The 19,069-nt window shown below is 37.8% G+C and overlaps 1 pseudogene; it reads right to left on the bottom strand.

Moving 5' to 3' along the window:
• Nucleotides 1-208: 208 nt before the first annotated feature.
• LOC116556706 lies at nucleotides 209-1,122 on the bottom strand (annotated as a pseudogene).
• Nucleotides 1,123-19,069: the final 17,947 nt, after the last annotated feature.

Here is a 19,069-nt window from a genome sequence, read left to right as displayed (position 1 = left end):
TGTTTTCATCACTTGCTGTCTGACCCTTAGGTTAAATCTTTCTTTCATGCTTATTCCAAGCAAAAATCTTTTGACCATGCGATCCTCTAGTGAATGGAAGGAGAGGGCAACAAGGCAATCACCAGGTCTCAGAAACTTCTGAGCTGCTTTCAGTTCTGTGTAGAGTTCATTGAGCTCATTGTTCACAAATATGCGAAGAGTCTGGGAAGTCTTGGTGGCAATATGGGTAGATTGCTGTAGCAAGTCTTTTCATGCATAAATAGCAGAGAGAGAAAATGCACCTGTGACGACACTGGCAAGCTGCTGGGTTCTGGTGATGGGGTAGACGCTGCGTGCCTGAACAATTGCTGAAGCGATTTTCTTGGCATGCTTTTCTTCCTGGTATGTTCTCAGGATAGATGCAAGTGCCTGTTGATTTAAAGCATTCACAACATCAGCAGCAGTGGGCATGTTGGGGTACCTGCCACCATCCATCCTCATGTCAAAGGGACTGTCTTCCTGAGGGAAAAATCTCTTTTAGGAGTATCAAGTTGCATGTAGGAAGACCCGAGATCCATAAGAACTCCATCAAAAGTCCCTGGATGCACTCCAGCTTTCATTAATAAGGCTTCTGCCTGGCTGAACTGGCCCAGCATAGCTCAGATTTGTTTAGGAGACAGCTCCAAATGATGTTCAGCTAATGCGTAAGCTGTAGGGTCTCTATCCAAGCCATACAGAACAATATCTGACTCCTTCTGTAGAATGGCTTTTGTGTGCCCTCCCAAATCAAATGTCATATCTAGAAAAATCTGTCCTTTTTGGGGTGACAAACAATGACCAACTTCATCCGCCATTACTGGAATATGTAATTTAGTCAGAATTTCAAAGTCTCTATCTTGAGATCTGGGCTTCATCGTCTTTATATTTTTCTGCTGTAGTATGTATTCTTTTTGACCAGATACCTAAATTAGATATGCCAGATTCCAACCAACATGAAAGACATTTTTTATACATTCTACAACAATATGGATACTGAAGCATTCTGTAGGTCAACAAAACTGAGGCACGAAGACTTGTCAGTTGGCCTCTAACTTGGGCCAGTGACTAGCACTATGGTGCCAGACAGCCTGAATTTGCTGCCTGCCTAGGTCCTACTCCTGGGGGAAACTCTGTCTTCTCTTTCTTAACTGTTTTTTGCCACTTCTTGCAAAACACTTTTTTGCCACTCTTTTTGCATTTAGAACCACTCTCTGCCATACTCATGACATTTGTAGATAGATGCCTTCTGTCCTAGGAACATGGGGCAATAGATTAGGAAAAGCGTTTCCTTGGGGCTTAATTTGTTTGAGTCACAGAGTAGATGTTTACGCTCACATCTATTAGGCCGTGCTGTATAGCTTAGGCTCACATCTCTAGGTTGTGCTGTGGTGGTGCTGAATGTCAGACCCTGAGATACAGAGCTGCTCATGCGTTCTTTAGCACATACACATTTTCGTTTGTGCCCCTGGCGTGTGTGGCCATATTTTTGTGTTTGTGATCTGTGAAGCTGTCTGAAGAGTGGGAGACAGAGTGAAGGCCTGTGTCTCCTGCTTATGTCTGAGGATGTGCGGTGGGTTGAATGGCATCCCCCAAAATTTATGTTCACTCAGAACCTCAGAATGTGACTTTATTTAGAAGTAAGGTATTTACAGATATCATTAGTTAAGGATTCCAGATGAAATCATCCCAGATTTATGGTGGGCCTTAAATCCAGTGAATCACAGTGTCCTTAGGGGACAGAACACAGACACACATGCACAGGGAAGAAGGCCACAGGGAGAAGGAGGCAAAGGCTGGAGGTGAACTGCCAAAGGGAAGGAAAGACTGGACCATTGGCAGCTGGGAAAGGCAAGAAGTCATCTCCCCTAAGCCTTCACACTTAGGAAGTGTGGCCCTGCTGGCAACTTGACTTTGGACTTCTAGGCTCCAGAGCTGTGAGAGAAACCATGTCTGTTGTTTCAAGGCTCCTTTTTGTGGTATTGTGTTGCAGCATCCCTGAGAAACTAGTCAAGCGGGGTCCTGGTCACAGTGGATTTCCTGTGACATTGACTCTTTAGTAACCACTGAGAATAATCCAAGGAATATTTTTCTCTCTGTGTACTCTAATAATTGTTATATTAACATGATGGAACCCCATTATAAGTGCATTTGATTTAATCAAATTCAACTTCTCAAAAAAAAAAAAAGAAAAAAAAGAAAACTGTTAAGTTCAAGTGTTAGCAAATAATGTATTTACCATTCAGTGAGCATGTAACCCATTCAGAATGAACTCTGGATTTGAAATATGAATCTGTGGTCCTTTATCAGCCGTGTTTCCTCATCGTCTCACAGTGTCAGCATCTCTCTCTCTCTTTCTCTGTCTGCCTGTTTCTCTCTCTTTCATCACCTTTGTATCTAATAAAACCTTGTTACCAAATTCAAACACATTAATATACCTGTGCTTAACCAAAGAGAAAGTAATCTGTTCCAATCCTAAAGGAAATGACTCAGCTGCACTGAAATTAGTCACTGCTGTGTAACCTAGGAACAAGATACCATTACTATGTAGGCAGTCAGGGAGCTGAATATCAAGCTCTGGAACCACCTGCGAACTTTCACTCATTTCCAAACTGACTAAAATGGCATCTGCCTCTGATGTTGCTCAGTTCATTAAGTCATTGCCATATTCTCACTGTATTGTGAGAATAAATGAAATTTATAGTTGTGATTCTCAAAAGTTTCTTTATATTATTCTTAGGCTACAATGTATACAGGGAACAATTATGAGAAAAAATACACTCATAAATGTTTGAAAAATCTTGAACCATATAAAACTTTAGTAATATTTAGGCTATGTTTTAACTTCCTTATTTTTTCCAGGGTGGGAGAAGGAGTGTTCACTGAAGAAATCTGTATGATGGACTAGTGAAGGCAACTGGCCTGAACTACTGCTATTGAGCCATCTGGTTGCACCTTCAGGGAGGTTAGTGCGCTGAGAAGTATTAGGTAAGCGTGGACATGGACATTGGTACCCCAAGAAGCAAAGAAGAGATCCTTTCTTCACATCTGTAGACGGAATCAATAGTATCTTTAACAGGTTCCTTGAAAAAAATATTTCATTGAAAATAGCACGTTATTGGGTGTGTACAGTGGCTCACACCTTTAATCCCAGCACTTCGGGAGGCTGAGGTGGGCAGATCACCTGAGGTCAGGAGTTTGACACCAGCCTGGCCAACATGGTGAAACCTGTCTCTACTAATAATACAAAAGTTAGCCAGGCATGATGGTGCACACCTGTAATCTCAGCTATTTGGGAGGCTGAGGCAGGAGAATCACTTGAACCCGGGAGGTAGAGCTTGCAGTGAACAGAGATTGCACCATTGTGCTCCAGTCTGGGTGACGAGCGAACCTCCATCAAAAAAAAAAAAAAAAAAAAAGGGTGTGTTATGTTCTTAATCTCTGAGATATAAATAATATTAAAAATTAATGGCCGAGCTTGGTGGCTCATGCCTGTAATCCCAGCACTTTGGGAGGCCGAGGTAGGTGAATCATGAGGTCAGGAGTTCAAAAAAAGCTTGGCCAACATGATGAAACCCCGTCTGTACTATAAATACAAAAATTTAACTGGATGTAGTGGCAGGTGCCTGTAATCCCAGCTACTGGGAAGGCTGAGGCAGGAGAATCACTTGAACCCGGGTGGCAGAGGTTGCAGTGAGCTGAGATCGGACCACTGCACTTCAGCCTGGGTGGCAAAGTGATACTCAAAAAAAAAAAAAAAGAAAAAAATTAATATTACAAGATTTGAAATTCAAGCATTCTAAGCCTAAATATTCATAGCTCACTGGATACTTGATATTGGGGGATCTATTTAACATGATAGGTTCTCAGTTTCATTGTTTATAAAATGGGCAAAATAACAGTTGCTTATAGAATTCTTACAAGGATTAAGATAACTCCTACGAAGTTTCTAGTGCAGTGCCTGACGTATAATAGGCATTGATCAAATGAAACCTAATATTTATCCTATTGCACAGAAGTTTGTATGTTATTTTAATTAAAATTTTGAAAACAATTTTTAAAATGAGCACTGTTCATCAATAACATATATATTTTGAAATGACTCCTTGTCAATAATGATTTTGGTTGTGGCTTTTAATTGCTGCTACTGTTTTCAAACAATTTTGTTGTATTTACAAAATTTGGGGGCCACAGGAAAATCTCCACCAGGATTATTCATACTCTGTCACTTCCTTTTTTCTCTTTTGAATGCCTAACATGTAAGTGTATGGAAAGCTTCACCCAAAAGGAGAGGCCCCAGAAGCTGCTATGCTTCTCCAGACTCTTCCTTTAAAGCTGTAGATGTGAATTCATCCACAAGGGAAAACTCAATGTTTGCCATCTTAGAGTGGCAAAGTGCAGTGTATTTGCAGTAAGACTGATTAATATTGTGGGCTCTAATCTATTCATTGTTTATTTCTTGTTGATAATCATAACCACTTGCTGATTGTCCCTCTGACATTGGCCAGGACAGGGTAATTTTACAGGCTGTGTTCAGAGTGCAGACAGTCTCTTGGATGCTCTTCCTCTTGCAAGAAAAAGCCCTAGAGACAATCCCAGTGTTTAGAAGGCTTATGACAAATTATTTTCCACTTGGTAGTCCTAATATTTAGGTTTCAGAAAACCAATTAATACAGTTTACTGGTAAAGAAAGGGAATTAGGTTGGATTAGGGTACAAATTCAGTGCAATTTTCTCTCTTCTGCCGGTGGTAAGAAAGACAAAAAAGAAAAAACAAACTTAAACTGTGGGTACTGAAGTACCCACAGCCTGCTCACATATTATATAGAATTTTTATCTTTCTGAGGTGTTAATTCTAATAATGATCTGATGAATATTATGAGATGTTTAATATTCTGTTGTCTTAACTTAGAACCCAAGTTAAAATCTGTTAACATTTTTAGGATTTATTTTTCTCTTTTACTGAAGCTAGCCCTATTGGTCTTAGAATGTTTCGGAGCAGTCCATCTTTTAAACAACTTTAAATGACCCCTTTCTTCCATGTCTTGTTTCTATAGATAAGAATGTATTTCACAAGAAGTAGGAATTACAAAGAATATTTTAAAACCAAATCATTTTATCTTTACCTTTTTAAAAATCAAGTGACTCAAACGTATGTATAATTTTTCACCGCACAATTTGAAGGCTATGACACAGACTAGGCCCCATTTTGTACCGGTGGACCTGAAATTCCAGCAGTTTCATTCCCACCTTCTGCTGTGTCTGAAAACACACATGCCAATGTTACCACAGAGGGAGGGCCATGGGTAGAGAACTGGGTTAAGAGGACAGCCTTACTACGTGTCAGATTACTGCTATCTCCAATAGCCTAGGTGCTTTACTTCTTACAAAATAAACATCTTTGTTCCTTCAGTAATATGCCTTGGCATCTTTATAGCACATGCTGTTATAAAATACTGCAAATTTTCGATTCAGTCCCCTGAAATGATTTACTCGTGTAGTGCACCCAGAACGAAGAAACATACATTGTATAGCAACAGGTGCTTAAAAGAGCCTTGAGGGAAATACATTCATCAGAAGGTCATTATATGTTATATGCACATTACTTATTTATTTTTTCATCCTTGTCCTGCGGTAAAGTAAGCACCTGCAACCCACAGGTAAGGCGTTTTTTACAGGGTGCTTTTGCACTCTGGGTAGTTTTTGCCAAAGAATCAAAGCATTGTAGCTGTTACCTCCTTTTTATACTTTATGTATATAAACAGAATCTTTAGCTGATATAAAAATAAAGAAATACAGCTACAGAAACCACTTCATTCATTGCCTACCCCACATCCAAACATCTATTTTAAAATAAAATCACTATGTCCTGGAGTATCTCTGTCCTGCTTTGTGTTTCGATAGTACCAGGTTGGACTTCCACTTACCACCTGTTTTCTCAGTGCACCACAACTACAAAAGGACCCATGCTATATAACTTTATGCAGGTTTTCCTTGTGATAAAAACCCAACATGCTAACAACCCTTACAATTCCTCATTTTCTTTACCAAATATAATGGTTTTGTGATTTTACACAGGGATCTATAGCGTAAGGAAGGTAAGAACATTCTGAATGAGTTATAAACAATTCTCTCTGGTAAATAAAGATCCATATGATTCTTCCCTTATATTAAGATTTCTCCCCCTGCACTTGAATCCTTAGAAAAAGATGCTTTAGTATAAATATGGTCTTTGGCTTTACTTCTAAGAGCTGACATGAACCATAAAGATTTTTTTTCAAGAAGCAAATGTGATAAAGGGAACAATGGAGCCAAATACTGTTGAGTGCTGGGGATAGGGGCCACAGCTGAGGACTGGATGAGTAGATTTCCCTGTGCATTTCCATTTTATTTTCCTAAGTATGTACATCTACTTATTCTATTTTATTACTTGTTAGGAAATGTCAGTAAGCATGTCTTTGGCAGAGGTGAGTACATGTCCTTCCCAGTATAGTTTGGCTTTAAACGATACTGTTATTCGATCTTCAGTGCACTGGGCCAATGGAATAGGTGCTGAAAGGATACAGAGGAAGGGGTCAGTAGTCTTAAGAAGCAGTCAGGAATTGTATCAATCAGGATTTTTTTTTCAGTTGCTGATATCAAAGCCCAATTCAAGTTAGCATGGGCAAACAGAGATGGTTTATTGGTTCTTGTAACACAAATGCAGGCTGTAGAGGCACAGAGATGGCCTTAGGGATGATGGAGGCCTTGGAGGTCATCACCTTTGAGGCTCTCTGCCTTTATTTGTGGGTTGGCTTTATTTTTTTATTGATGCAGATGGGCTTTCTCTGTGTATGGTGGAACTCCAGACTCAACATTCCTCCAGTTTCATAGTTCAAAAAGAAAGTAGTCTTTCTCTTCCAGTTCTAGTTAGCAAATTATCTGATGCTTTAAGCTAATTACTCACACCTCCTAACTTCTGGGTTCTACTTAAAGAAAATAAATGGTAACAACTGTTAGGATAACTGGGATCAGTGCATAAAGTCAACCACTGCAAAACAATGGACTGATTATAGAACAGGTTTACTCCTTCTTCAAATTTAGTCTCAGAACCACCTATGCTTCTACATAATTAACAATCTACCTGTCTATCCAGCTTCACTGCATGCACTTCTTGGCTAATAGAAATGAGAAAAAGAGAGAGACATTTTTGTCAGTTTTATCTCTAGAATTTAGATCTTATGGACCCTAATTTTGCATGGCAGCAAAGAAGAAAAAGAGACCATTATGTTTCTTAGATATCTGGAAGACAGAAAACATGACAAGGTGCAAGAGTCTATTACTTATTTTTTTATTTTTATTTTTTGAGATGAAACCTTGCTCTTGTCCTCAAGGTTGGAGTGCAGTGGCACGACCTCAGCTCGCCGCAATCTCCGCCTCCTGCGTTCAAGCAATTCTCCTTCCTCAGCCTCCTGAGTGGCTGGGATTACAGGTGCCTGCCACCACACCCTGCTAATTTTTGTATTTTTAATAGAAACCGAGTTTCACCATGTTGGCCAGGCTGGTCTCAAACTCCTGACCTCAGGTGATCCTCCCATGTTGGCCTCTCAAAATGCTGGGATTATAGGTATGAGCCACTCTGCCTGGCCACTTAGATGTAAGAATAGTAATCTGACCCCATGGCCTGGTGAGCATCAAGCTCTGACTAGTTAGAGTAGCCATTTCTCCTGTAGTATGGAGGCATGGTAGCTATGCTCCCTCCAACACTGCCTTCCTGTGCAGAAGTAGATGTTCTTCCTTCTTTAGACAGCTGAAGAGGAAGAAAAACATTTCTCCTTTCCCTTCAACAAAAAAAAGGGCCCTGCTTCATATTGGCTAGGTCACATGTTTATCCCTCAGCCACTCATTAAGACTGGGGGAATCAGATATCATGATCGACCCCAACTGGGACAAATGTCCACACTCATGGACGGATGGGTGCTGTAGGAATTTTACCTGAAATAGAGTGGAGGGATATGATAGTTCAGACATAATCATCAGCAATTATTTTGAGCCATAAAGCCTCTGTGATAAAGATAAAAGGGCAGGGTAGGCTGTTAATTTGGAAATTTCGACAGAGAAGCCAGGATATGGTAGATGGATAGCAGATTACTCAATGAGCGACAGACCATATACAACATTGTCAAAGAAAACTATCAAGAATTAGTTCCATAACTTCTAATCTCATCTGATGCTTTAAGAATACATAAGTCTAGAGAAAGTCGAAAGAGAAGAATTTCCAGGAAATTCCCAAGGAAATGTTATTGAGGAGAACTTTTGCCTTGTGAATTTGTACCTCCCACTAAAGGTGGGATAGATAAGAACTTCAGTATCACCCGAAGTTGTGGGGGTATTTGTGCTGCTGGCTGCCTGGTGAGCTCCCATACTATCAGGACAGACAGAGAGAAATTTGCTGCTCTTTGGTGAATCAGTGTAGTCCTCTAAGAGGGCTGGCCAAAGGCACATGAAATCCAGGTCACAGGTATAGAGTCCATGATAGGAATTTTGGCCTAGAGTTGTTTCTCCCAGAGGCTGAAAAAGCAGAAAAGTGAGAGTTTATGGAGGATGGGCATTGGGAAATCAGAATTGTAGAGAAAATCATGATGTCCAGCTGAAGAAAATGTCCTGTATCATTGGAGCTGAAGCCAGACTGGTGGTAGTCTGCAACGCTGTTTGCCTGTATTGTGTCCAACCTTTCAGAATTATAGATCTCTGCCCTGGTGAACTCAGCATGGCTAATGGAAGGTGAGCAGAGATGGCGTTCATCTTTCATGTGAGAGCCAGCACATGTACACCATGCTCTTTTCTCTGCCACTGTGATCTTAGAATCATGTCCTGTGAGGTGGAATCCTGATTAGCGTAAGTCGCCGAATGACTATAGTAGGCACAGACTACCTGCCACCCTGGAGGTACATGTTGAGTCAATAGAAGATAAACTTTGTTGTTTTGAGCCATTGATTCTTGGCGGTTATTGTCATCAGAGCATAATTACCCTCTCCTAATCAACACAAGGGACCTTGTGTGAGAACCTCCAAAGGCTAGAAGCACTTCTCAGACACAACTTTACACTTCTGCCAGTCCCAAAGAGTGGGGCCAGGTACTAGCCGCATAAGAGTTCTCTCTTGCTGCTTGTTACTCTTGTTCTGTCCCTATTCTAGAAAACCTTGGCTGGAAAGAGGGAGATGATGGACATCTACTGGTGCTCATAATTCTGATTATTATCTGGAACTGAATAACCTAAAACTACTGCCTCGAGATTATGTTGGCAATGTAATGATATCATAGGGCTATTTATTGCCTGAAAGTGACCAGAAAAGATGGGAGCCTGCCAGACCCAGTGGCGAGGCAAACACTTTTCCCAATCTCTCCAACTATCAAAAAACAAAACTAAACTAAGCAACTTAAATCCAACTAGAACAACCCCAAACTTCCCTCCATGAAGCAGAATTATAAGAAAGTGGAAAACACTTTTAAAAATCAGAATCTTAAGTATATCTCTTGCACTGTGCTTAACAAACCAGCTGCATAAAGACAGCAGGTTTTAAACTAAAATTTTAAATTAACCTCAGAACTAAAGTTTATTTTCAAATGCAAATGAATGGATAACACTGATATCTTACATTAATGAGAACAAAACGAGATATTACATTTTAAACATTAGGGCAGTGCTTCGTTTCTTTGTATCTTTGTTTGTGTTGGGTGATAGGAAGAGGCTGAAGTTCGATGATTTGCGGTAGGAAGCACTGACCCGGTTTGAAGCACAATCCTGAGAGTCTGCATCCTTCTGGAACCTTGACTTCTACTAAAATGCCTCATGATGTTGGACAATTCCCCCCTGACTTCCTGTATTCTACTTTCCTCATCTACTAAGTGAGGGTGACTAACTCCTGACTCTTCAGGTTTATGTGAAGATTATCCAATTAAAAGTCTTGAAAATGTGAAGTGCTCTCTCTCTATTAAATGGTAGTAGGTTTACATCTTCTCTGTGAGAATCAGAGGGTTATGAAAATGGATAATTTTATACTTTCATTTCTCTAAAATGGGAATAACATACTCTAGGGAATATGATATAATTTATTATTTTGGAAATTTAAAAAATATGCCTTAAATGCTGAAAATTTAGCTTATGCTCACGTTGATGATTTTTCAGATGGTCAATTCAAAATAAAAACATGCTATGCATATTTTTAATAATAGTATAAATTTCAAAGAGCTTGCATATTTATTACTTTAATTGAACCACAGAATTAAGGGGTGGGAAGAAACCTTAGCCAACATCTAGCTTGGTGCCATCTTCCGCCTTTTTCCAAGTATGTGATCAGAGGTCACAAGATGCTCATTAACTTTTGTAGTCGTCACACAGCTAATTCATCTGATACTTTAGTGAATCCTCTGAGACAGGCAAGACATTTTTCTATCTTTGTTTTCTAAATAATTAATTTGGTTCAAAACATTTTGAAGGTTTTAGACAAAAGTCTCAATTTTGGATTAAGAAGCAGAGATAGGGAGGTGAATTGGCTTGAATGCAGAATTATGGGCAGAATTGGCAGAGGAAGACCAGGTTTTTTGACTCTTAATTCTGGTGTTCTTTCCATTCCACTTAGGTGCAATTAATCCTTCCTGTCATATTAGGCTCTTAAATTGAGGTCTAAGCTGCGTACCCTGCAGTTTAGGTTCATATCACATATCTTGGGGCTGGTAGAGTTTGACAGGAAAAATAAATGACTGGCTTTGTCTAGGTTGGCACAAGAAGAGTACAATCCTTCAGCTGTTGAGAAACAACTTTCAGTGTAATCGGAGATTTGAGAAGCAGTCGTTTGAGTATTGAACATGAAGTTGAAGGACAATTGGATTCCTCGAGGCAGTGCTTAAAGTTTCTGGCTCTGTTCTCTTTAAACCTGTGTTGGAGACCTTAAGAAAAAATGGAGTTACGAGAAACCAACTATAGCAGCAACAATAAAGCCAGATCACAATTTCTTGAAAATGGGAGGATGGCTGTGTGAAGCCTCAGTCTGCTGCATAAAATATGCTTCTTTCTGCTCTCTTGGGTACAGAGAGTGTTGGAATGCAGGGTTAATTGACCATGGTAGAAAAGAGAGAAACATTTTGAGGTATATGGATTACTCCGATGTTAATAGTGACTTGCACATATTTCTCATGGTATTGTATGCAAATGGATCAGCAAGAATCAGATACTACACATCACAGATAAAATCCATAGCGACCAGGAAGCAAGGTGGTCATGTGGAAAAACGGGATGGAAGTTTATGGAACATTATTCAGACCACCCGACCTTCTTACTCCTATATTGATACAAAGAGAGAGGATATGAAGCTGAAGGACAATTGCGTGCCTCAAGGTATCTGCCTTGCAGGACTGTAGTCCTAATGATTCAGTTGATGGAAGGGACCAAGGAATCACAGCTTCTGCGTTTGCACAGCTATGGAGTACTAGAAGTCCTTTGCATGTCTGGGGATGCTGATGTGGGTGGTGTATCGATTCTGATAATGGTGATGAAATGTTGTATGTTATCATTCTTTAGCAGAAATTTCACCTAACCTAAACATGTTTAAAAAAAAATGAGTTAAGTAATTATTGACTTTTTGTTTGTTCGTTTTCCATCAGTGAAAGTAGACATCAAAATGTTTCTGATGCTTGCAGGTATGTTTCCTTACTACTGTGCGCCCAACTCTGGCCACCTCTTTGACCCAGCCATCTTCCAAAAGCATGTTTAAAGCCATAATTCGGGTAATTAATGTTAAGAATAAATATTCTTTCATTAAGAAACATTACTTAAGTGACACATAAGGAAAATGAGTTAAGAATTGTTTCTCAATTAGCTTTCAATTATTTCAAATAAAATCTAATTGTATTTTTAATGTCATAAAGGCAGATTTTTCAAATATGTATGTTCACATTGATATTGAGGAACATACAATCAGTCATCTAACTGGATATTAAAAACTTTGTATACACTTTTTGAGATCTTTATCTTTGTGTGGAAAGGCAAGCTGCTGAAACAAATATATTCTCAAGAGTTCTATAACTGGCTAAAGCTCTACAGGACCATCAATAACCAAACATGTTGCAGTTGCCTGGAGGCATCATAAGGTTGTTATTTAAATGAAAGTTGTTCCTTAGTACTTGGGGAAAAAAATCTAAATCAGATGGTTCATTGTGCATCTTAATCAAAAGTTTTTCTAATATGAAAATAAATTTAGCAAAATATCCTAAATACTATATGATCAACAGTGTATAGCGATCGTCAAAGGATCTAGTGTTCTATGCTGTGCTCACTGGCCATTAATGTTCTCTGATAGACTTTATGGATTATACTATGAGATATGGTTTGAACTCATATTTTGGTTGACTCCATGCAATTGCACAGTGATTTATAATTGTCTTCTATCCTGCATTCTTCTCATTTGCAAATAATTCTGCCTCACCTGGATTCAAATATTAATAGACTTGACACAATCCAACTACCTAAGAACCAAGTGCCCAAGAAACAACTTTCCAGGCTCAAAAACATCTCACTCACTGGCTGTCATATACTTGAATTTCTATCACTATACTCATTCTATTAGTATAAGCTGATGGCTCCTCTAAAGTGTGAGTATATTATCTGCAAAGGGTAATGAATTAGCATATCAAATTTATTATCAACATGAGATTATACTATAGTATGGGGAGCACTCACTCATCTACCCCTAATTTTATGTGTTTCTGCCTAAGAAGCAACTCTTGTTTCCAGTCTTGCTGCCTTTGACTGCTCATTGGAGCAACAGTTTCTGCTGTCATTCCTCATATCTGTTTCCACCTAGGAGGAACTGGCCATACAAAGCATATTAAATAGGGAGAAATGATTAAACCTGACCATTGACAGGGGACAGGAGAGAGCATATAGGACAGTTTTACAATTCAGATACCTGCTTAGTGAGGGCAAGTCCAAGTTGGATACTATAGAGCGAGACGGGTCCCAACAGCCATGTGGACAGTATGAATATGACAAGCATGTGAAAGAGGATCCCCAAGTGGATTGAGGCCAGGAGAATGAGATGCCAAAGACAGACTGAACCTTTTACAGTTTTGAGCTTTCTTTTAGTAGACACCAGAGATATAACAGAACGAGGTGGGGGAAGGAGGCAGGGAATCTAAAATATTTATGAGCTTGATAAGACCGGAAGAGTTTAAAGCATGAGGTGGAGACAAATGAGCATAGACTGGAAGGAGGGGTATAAGCGAGAGAGGGCATCTTAATAGTGCTTCAGAAGAGGCAGTGATGTCAGTGGTGCAGGTGTGGATTCAACTTAGACACCCTGTTCTTGTGGGTGAATGCATAGTTTCTTTTTACATGGCTGGGTTAAATTACTTCCCCTAGGACATTCAATTAATCACTTGGAGAGCAAGGAATAGAAATCCCGCTCTCAAGGCTCTCATTTCACATCTGGAGCAGGCAAACTACGCTTCTCCTTTCTGAAGCACCCTCTTTTGTTAAAGCCTTTTGCAAATCAGTCAGGCTTTGAGCTCCTTTATTAAGAATTTATAAAATCATCTTACTATTTGCATGATTTAGTATCAAGGTGGTACAAAGAAACACTATAAATTACTTTTTGGTTTATCTTCCATTCAAAAATTTAAAATATCTGTCAAAAATTTTTTGATTTTTCCCTGAAGATTTAAAGTTATTGTTCTGGGGAGCTGGAAAAAAAATGAGTTACACATCTGAAAAAGCAGTGTGTGTGGAGCTTAACTGCTGCATGACTGATTGTGTGATATATTGCTCTTTTCACTAATAACCACAAAGCAGGTAGAGGCATGGCAGACTAATTTGGTTTATATGTCCAGCTGTAAGGCTAGACACTGCATCATTCTTTTCAGAAACCAGTGACTTTAGGCATGTGGAACTCGTAGTCATGACAACAATAAACCAGCTTTGAGTCTGAGTTTCAGCTCAGAAACTGCCTTGTCTCCATTACTTCCTGCTCATGACCTGACTTTTCTTACTCTCTGGGGCTGGGGGCTGGGGATTTATGAAAGATCTATTGAACAGAGCTCCAGTATATGTTTAATGCTTAAAATGTCTCGGTTGAAAGTTTTGCTTGCACAGATGGCTAAAGGCTGGAAGGAGGATAGATCAATCATTATTATAGCTAATGACACGGTTATAAGGGCATACACAAAGGTGAGCTGATTTGGAAAATGGGAAAAGGCAATGTGAAAAAGAGGGACTTGGAAGCATTGCTTTGAAAAACATAAAAGTGGTTATCACAAATAAAATTTTCGTTTAAATACGTAAGGGAATTAGACTATGAATCCAAGAGGACCTAACCAAAAGGTGCAATGAATAATCCAACAAAAATTAATACACAAAATTACGTGTGTGTGTGTGTGTGTGTGTGTGTGTGTGTATAGTTTATAAAGCTGAGGAAACAATTAACAGAATCTTATGGCAAAATCTACAAGTGCTCATTTTAGTGTCCCACTAGTTTTATGGAATTGATAGTGACTGCTTTCAGAGACAATGTAGCTCAGTGACAAAAGTGTTGAATCTCTGGGCTCAATGGTCTCCATTTAAATATCAGCTATAATATTGGGAAGTTGTGTAACTATACAAAGTCTCTTAATATTCTGCCCTAGAGAGAAACGATATGATTTGCACTTCAAAGCACTGACTATTGGTGAAATGAGATAATAGAGGAGAAAGCTTAGCTCAGTATGCTGGATAGAGTGAACCCTCAATAATAGGTAGCTGTCAATATTGGTTCTGTTGGTGGTGTTGCTAGCAGGGTTTGTCATTAATTGAAATCTGTCCTTCATGTGATTATCATTGTTGAACTCTATTATTACAGAGACCTGATCGCAGCGATGGGAAGACTTCTTTTTCTTTCTGGAGAGACGTTCTCTGGCTTTGCTTTTTTCTTTGTGTCATCTAGATTAGAAGGAGGGTAGATAGTGGCTAGAGAAAGCATGAATGCCAGATTGCAAACTGTCAACATAAGTGATGGGGTGTCCGTAGACTTTGTGCCTTTTAATTGCCGTTGCATTTCTCCTATCACCCAACAAGACGCAAGAAATTCTACCATCAATTTTGTTTCATTTTCCTTGTGCATTGGCCTAGTTCTATATGACTGCCTTTTTTAAAGCTCTTATTTTCCAGCAAGTTACCCTGACAAGCCAATAGACAGAGACATAGGACATGAATCAAACCCTAGATAGAAGCCAAATGTTTCCTTTCTTTTCTATCTACTGAGAAATTGAATTATTTACTTTCCCAGAGATCAGCTCATGATTTCATGATCATGTGGTTAAACTTAGGAACCGACATGCTCCCTGGAAGCTAGTTTTCCTCCATCACCTTGTACAGTTTGGCTCACCATGTAAAAATCTGATCGAGTATATTCAATTATTAAGTTGCAATTTGAGAAATCATTTGAGAATCATCCACTGATTATGTACTTTTTGTTATTATTAAGAGTTTCGGCTGAGCGTGGTGGCTCACACCTTTAATCCCAGCACTTTGGGAGGCCAAGGCAGGTGGATCACTTGAGGTCGGGAGTTTTATTCCTGCCTGACCAACATGGCAAAACCTCGTCTCCACTAAAAATACAAAAATTAGCTGAGCATGTTGGCACATGCCTGTAGTCCCAGCTACTTTGGAGGCTGAGGCAGGAGAATTGCATGAACCCAGGAGGCAGAGATTGCAGTGGGCCGGGATTGTGCCACTGCACTCCAGCCTGGGCCAAAGAGTGAGACTCTATCTGAAAAAAAAAAAAGAGTTTAACATTGTCACAAATAAATTTCACTTTATATTGTCCCCAGCCCAGCAGTTATAATTTACAGCAATATGAGATTGTTTTCTAAGATAGAGAATTAGATCACATTTTTCTCTTAGGTTTATGAGAAAAGGAAATTTTCCTATGCTCCTCATTACATGAGAGTTAATATACCCCCAGAAAAAAAGATATATTATTTTTCTATAGTAATAATAATTTTAGACATATTTAAATTGAGTAACATAATGGGATGATTAATATGAGGGAAAAGTAAACACTACCACATTAGATATTTGAAAATATAAAATAAATATGTATTACATAATTAACGTATGGCAGAGAAGAGGTAATTGAGTGACTAACTTTTCTGGATATCTTTGGTGTTACTGAAAAGTGTGATTACATGGTTATGAAGGACCATTACAATAGCATTATTTAAAAAATATTTTTCATACAAAATGATTTTGTATTGATAGCTTTTTAAAATGTCTTTTAATTAAATTGAGATAAAAATACAGCCAACATTGGAAGGTTTTCTGTTCTGTCTTGAGGTCTTTTAATTGCATAGATGTTGGTCCTAATGTCTCTAAGCTTTAGAGATTTTTTAAAGCCCAGGTCATTTTTCCTAAGTTAGACTGTTTAGTCTATGCAAGAGATAAATCTTCTGAAGATTCAAAATCTTTAAACATGCCCAGAGGAAATAACTGTCTCTCTATGAGTTCCTTCTTGGAATGTTTCTGTCTCTTGAATATTGGTTTATTTTTGTTATTGCTCACAAATGTTGCTGATAAAGGTATTTCAAGTAAGGAAATTGAAACAATGAAAAAATAAATCTATTTCTTAAAATGTAACCGAAGGCTGATTCATCAAATGTGGCTTAAGGTTTATGATGTAATAAATAGCAGAGAGCTCCAAAGTTTTTTCTGGTAGAAATATAGAAATATTTGTAAGAAAAATCCAGATTCGTCCCCTTGGAATTTTCTATGGATGTCTCTCAAGCACTAGGGAAGAAGCAGTATTCAGGAATACACAGTTAAAGTAAACTACTTCACAGCCTGGCTATATGTTTTTATTTATTTATTTTTAAAAGACCCAAATTTTTTACTAATAAGTACAATAAGTCAATTAATTTGTAGAGAAAATTTGAGTTCTTCAATTTAGCAGCCAATTTTCCTAACATGGGCTGGAACTAAAAACACTATATCATCTAGTTTGCAACAAACTTTCTGCAGCTAAAGATGCTAATTGCAATGATTCATCACAATTAATTGTCAAGATTTGTCATAAAATAGTTGGGCTGATTTATTTTTATCTTACATAGGTATATATTGTGATATCAGTAAATGTCCACTCATCTTTCATTAGGGGTTCATTATTTCTCTACTATTACTATTATGCTCTGAAAATTTCAAGTAAATTTCTTTTTATTTTTCATTTTACCTGTTCAGTATTATCACTGTTAAATGTGAACTAGGGTGGGTTTTTTGTTTTCTTTTCTTGTCACTGACCTTATCTTTTACATATTCTGATTATTCTTGAACTAGTAGCTTAAGGATAGATGCAAAAGTGATGAGAGTTTGATTCAGCTTTGGCTTTTATTATCGGATACCCACAAGGAAATAAAGCTTTGATCTACTTCCTTGGAAAGTTAATCCCAGTGATTATGCGGAGATGTGTGCAGTGTTAGCTACAGGGATATACATCTTTAATCTCTTGGCGTTGAATACTTAATCCAGTTCAGATTCTTGGCAAGGAGATTTAAGGAAAGAACAAAATAATTACACTCTTCATGGGCTTTGTTTTCTGTAATGAATATTTGGTAGCTCTGCTTGGTCTTTTAGTATTTAACTTAGGTATATAGATTTGCATTTACTTGGAGTGATATAAAAGTTGATTTTTGTGGTCCTCAGGAGGTAAATTTAAAGTATGTCTATTAACTACGGGGTATTTTGGGTAGGGTTTTTATTATTCAGCTTGTTTATTTTGGCAGCATGAAGGCTGAATAGAGAATGCACTATTTCCCGTGGAATAATTTCATAGTTATTCTAGAAGTGGATCTACTCATTAAAAAGTGCTCATCTTTTCTTCATGTAAATAAAAACTTCATGTGCTATTGTAGGTCATAAAAATTCCCGCTAAATTAAATATAACACAGCTTCATTAGAAAAAGACCTTAAACTAAACATATTTTTTTAAATGCTACTCCAACTTACTCAGAAAATGTGAATTAGGTTAAAATATATTTAAACAAATGTTATTAGCTAACCAATTAGTTCAAATAATATATGTTTTCTTTTGGTATACATTACACATTATAATTCATAACTATATGCCTAAAAAGGAAGATAGAAAACAATAGAAATCTTGTCAACTTTACATAAACATTAAAACATTCATGATGCTTTAATGCAGTGGATATAAAGTTAGTATCTTTCACAGTCAGTATAATGAAGCTTTTCTTTATATTATTCCTTATTATGCATAAACGTAATCTTATACCTGCATAAAATGCCATCAAGTTTATTACCATAATTTACTCAACTACTCTTCAAGTTTTCTTTCTCTTTATGAATAATGCCAGAACTTATTTGTATTGAAAATATGAAATGTTAGCAAAGTGAAGAACATCATTTTATTATTTATGTCAAATCTTTATTCCTGATTAAAAGAAGATATAAACACACCTGTTAGAAATTAATCCTGATACCAGAACAAGGATGAGTGAAATTTTGTACAGGTCTAATTCATTTTTAAATTAATAATCCATACCTAGGTAGTTTTATTGGTTATTTTATATTGATGTATAAAACAAATATTTTCCAAAATTGACTTAAAAGCAATTTTTGGTTTCTCATATCTTAGCAATTTGCCAGTAATTCAAGTTCAGCCATTTATGCTAATGCATCACAACCAGAAGTAGCCTTTCTTCTTCCCCCTTTCCTTCAATAGCGTAGCTCTCGTTTCTTCTGTGAATGAGGCCCCCAAACTTTGTGTTCTTTTAAATTATCTTCTAAAAGTACATATTTGCAATGAGGTGAAATTAAATCTTCAGAATTGTGTCCCAGTAATAAATAGGATCACAACTGGGCAATAGTCGGGTAAAAGTTTTGGTGTCATTTGGGAGAAGACATGCTTGATTTTACATCTTATCAAAATGTATTTTTTAAAGCATTATTGAAATACTCCCTGGAAAATGTGTCATGGTTTAAGTGTATCCAAAGTGTTCATAGAATTTCAAAAGAGTTTTCAGTGTGGGCACAT

The sequence above is a fragment of the Sapajus apella genome, unplaced genomic scaffold (assembly GCF_009761245.1).
Source record: "Sapajus apella isolate SASKATOON/1434 unplaced genomic scaffold, GSC_monkey_1.0 scaffold2, whole genome shotgun sequence".
NCBI lineage: Eukaryota > Metazoa > Chordata > Mammalia > Primates > Cebidae > Sapajus > Sapajus apella.
Note: the sequence above shows the minus strand (reverse complement) of the source record. Positions and strands in the feature narration are given on the sequence as shown.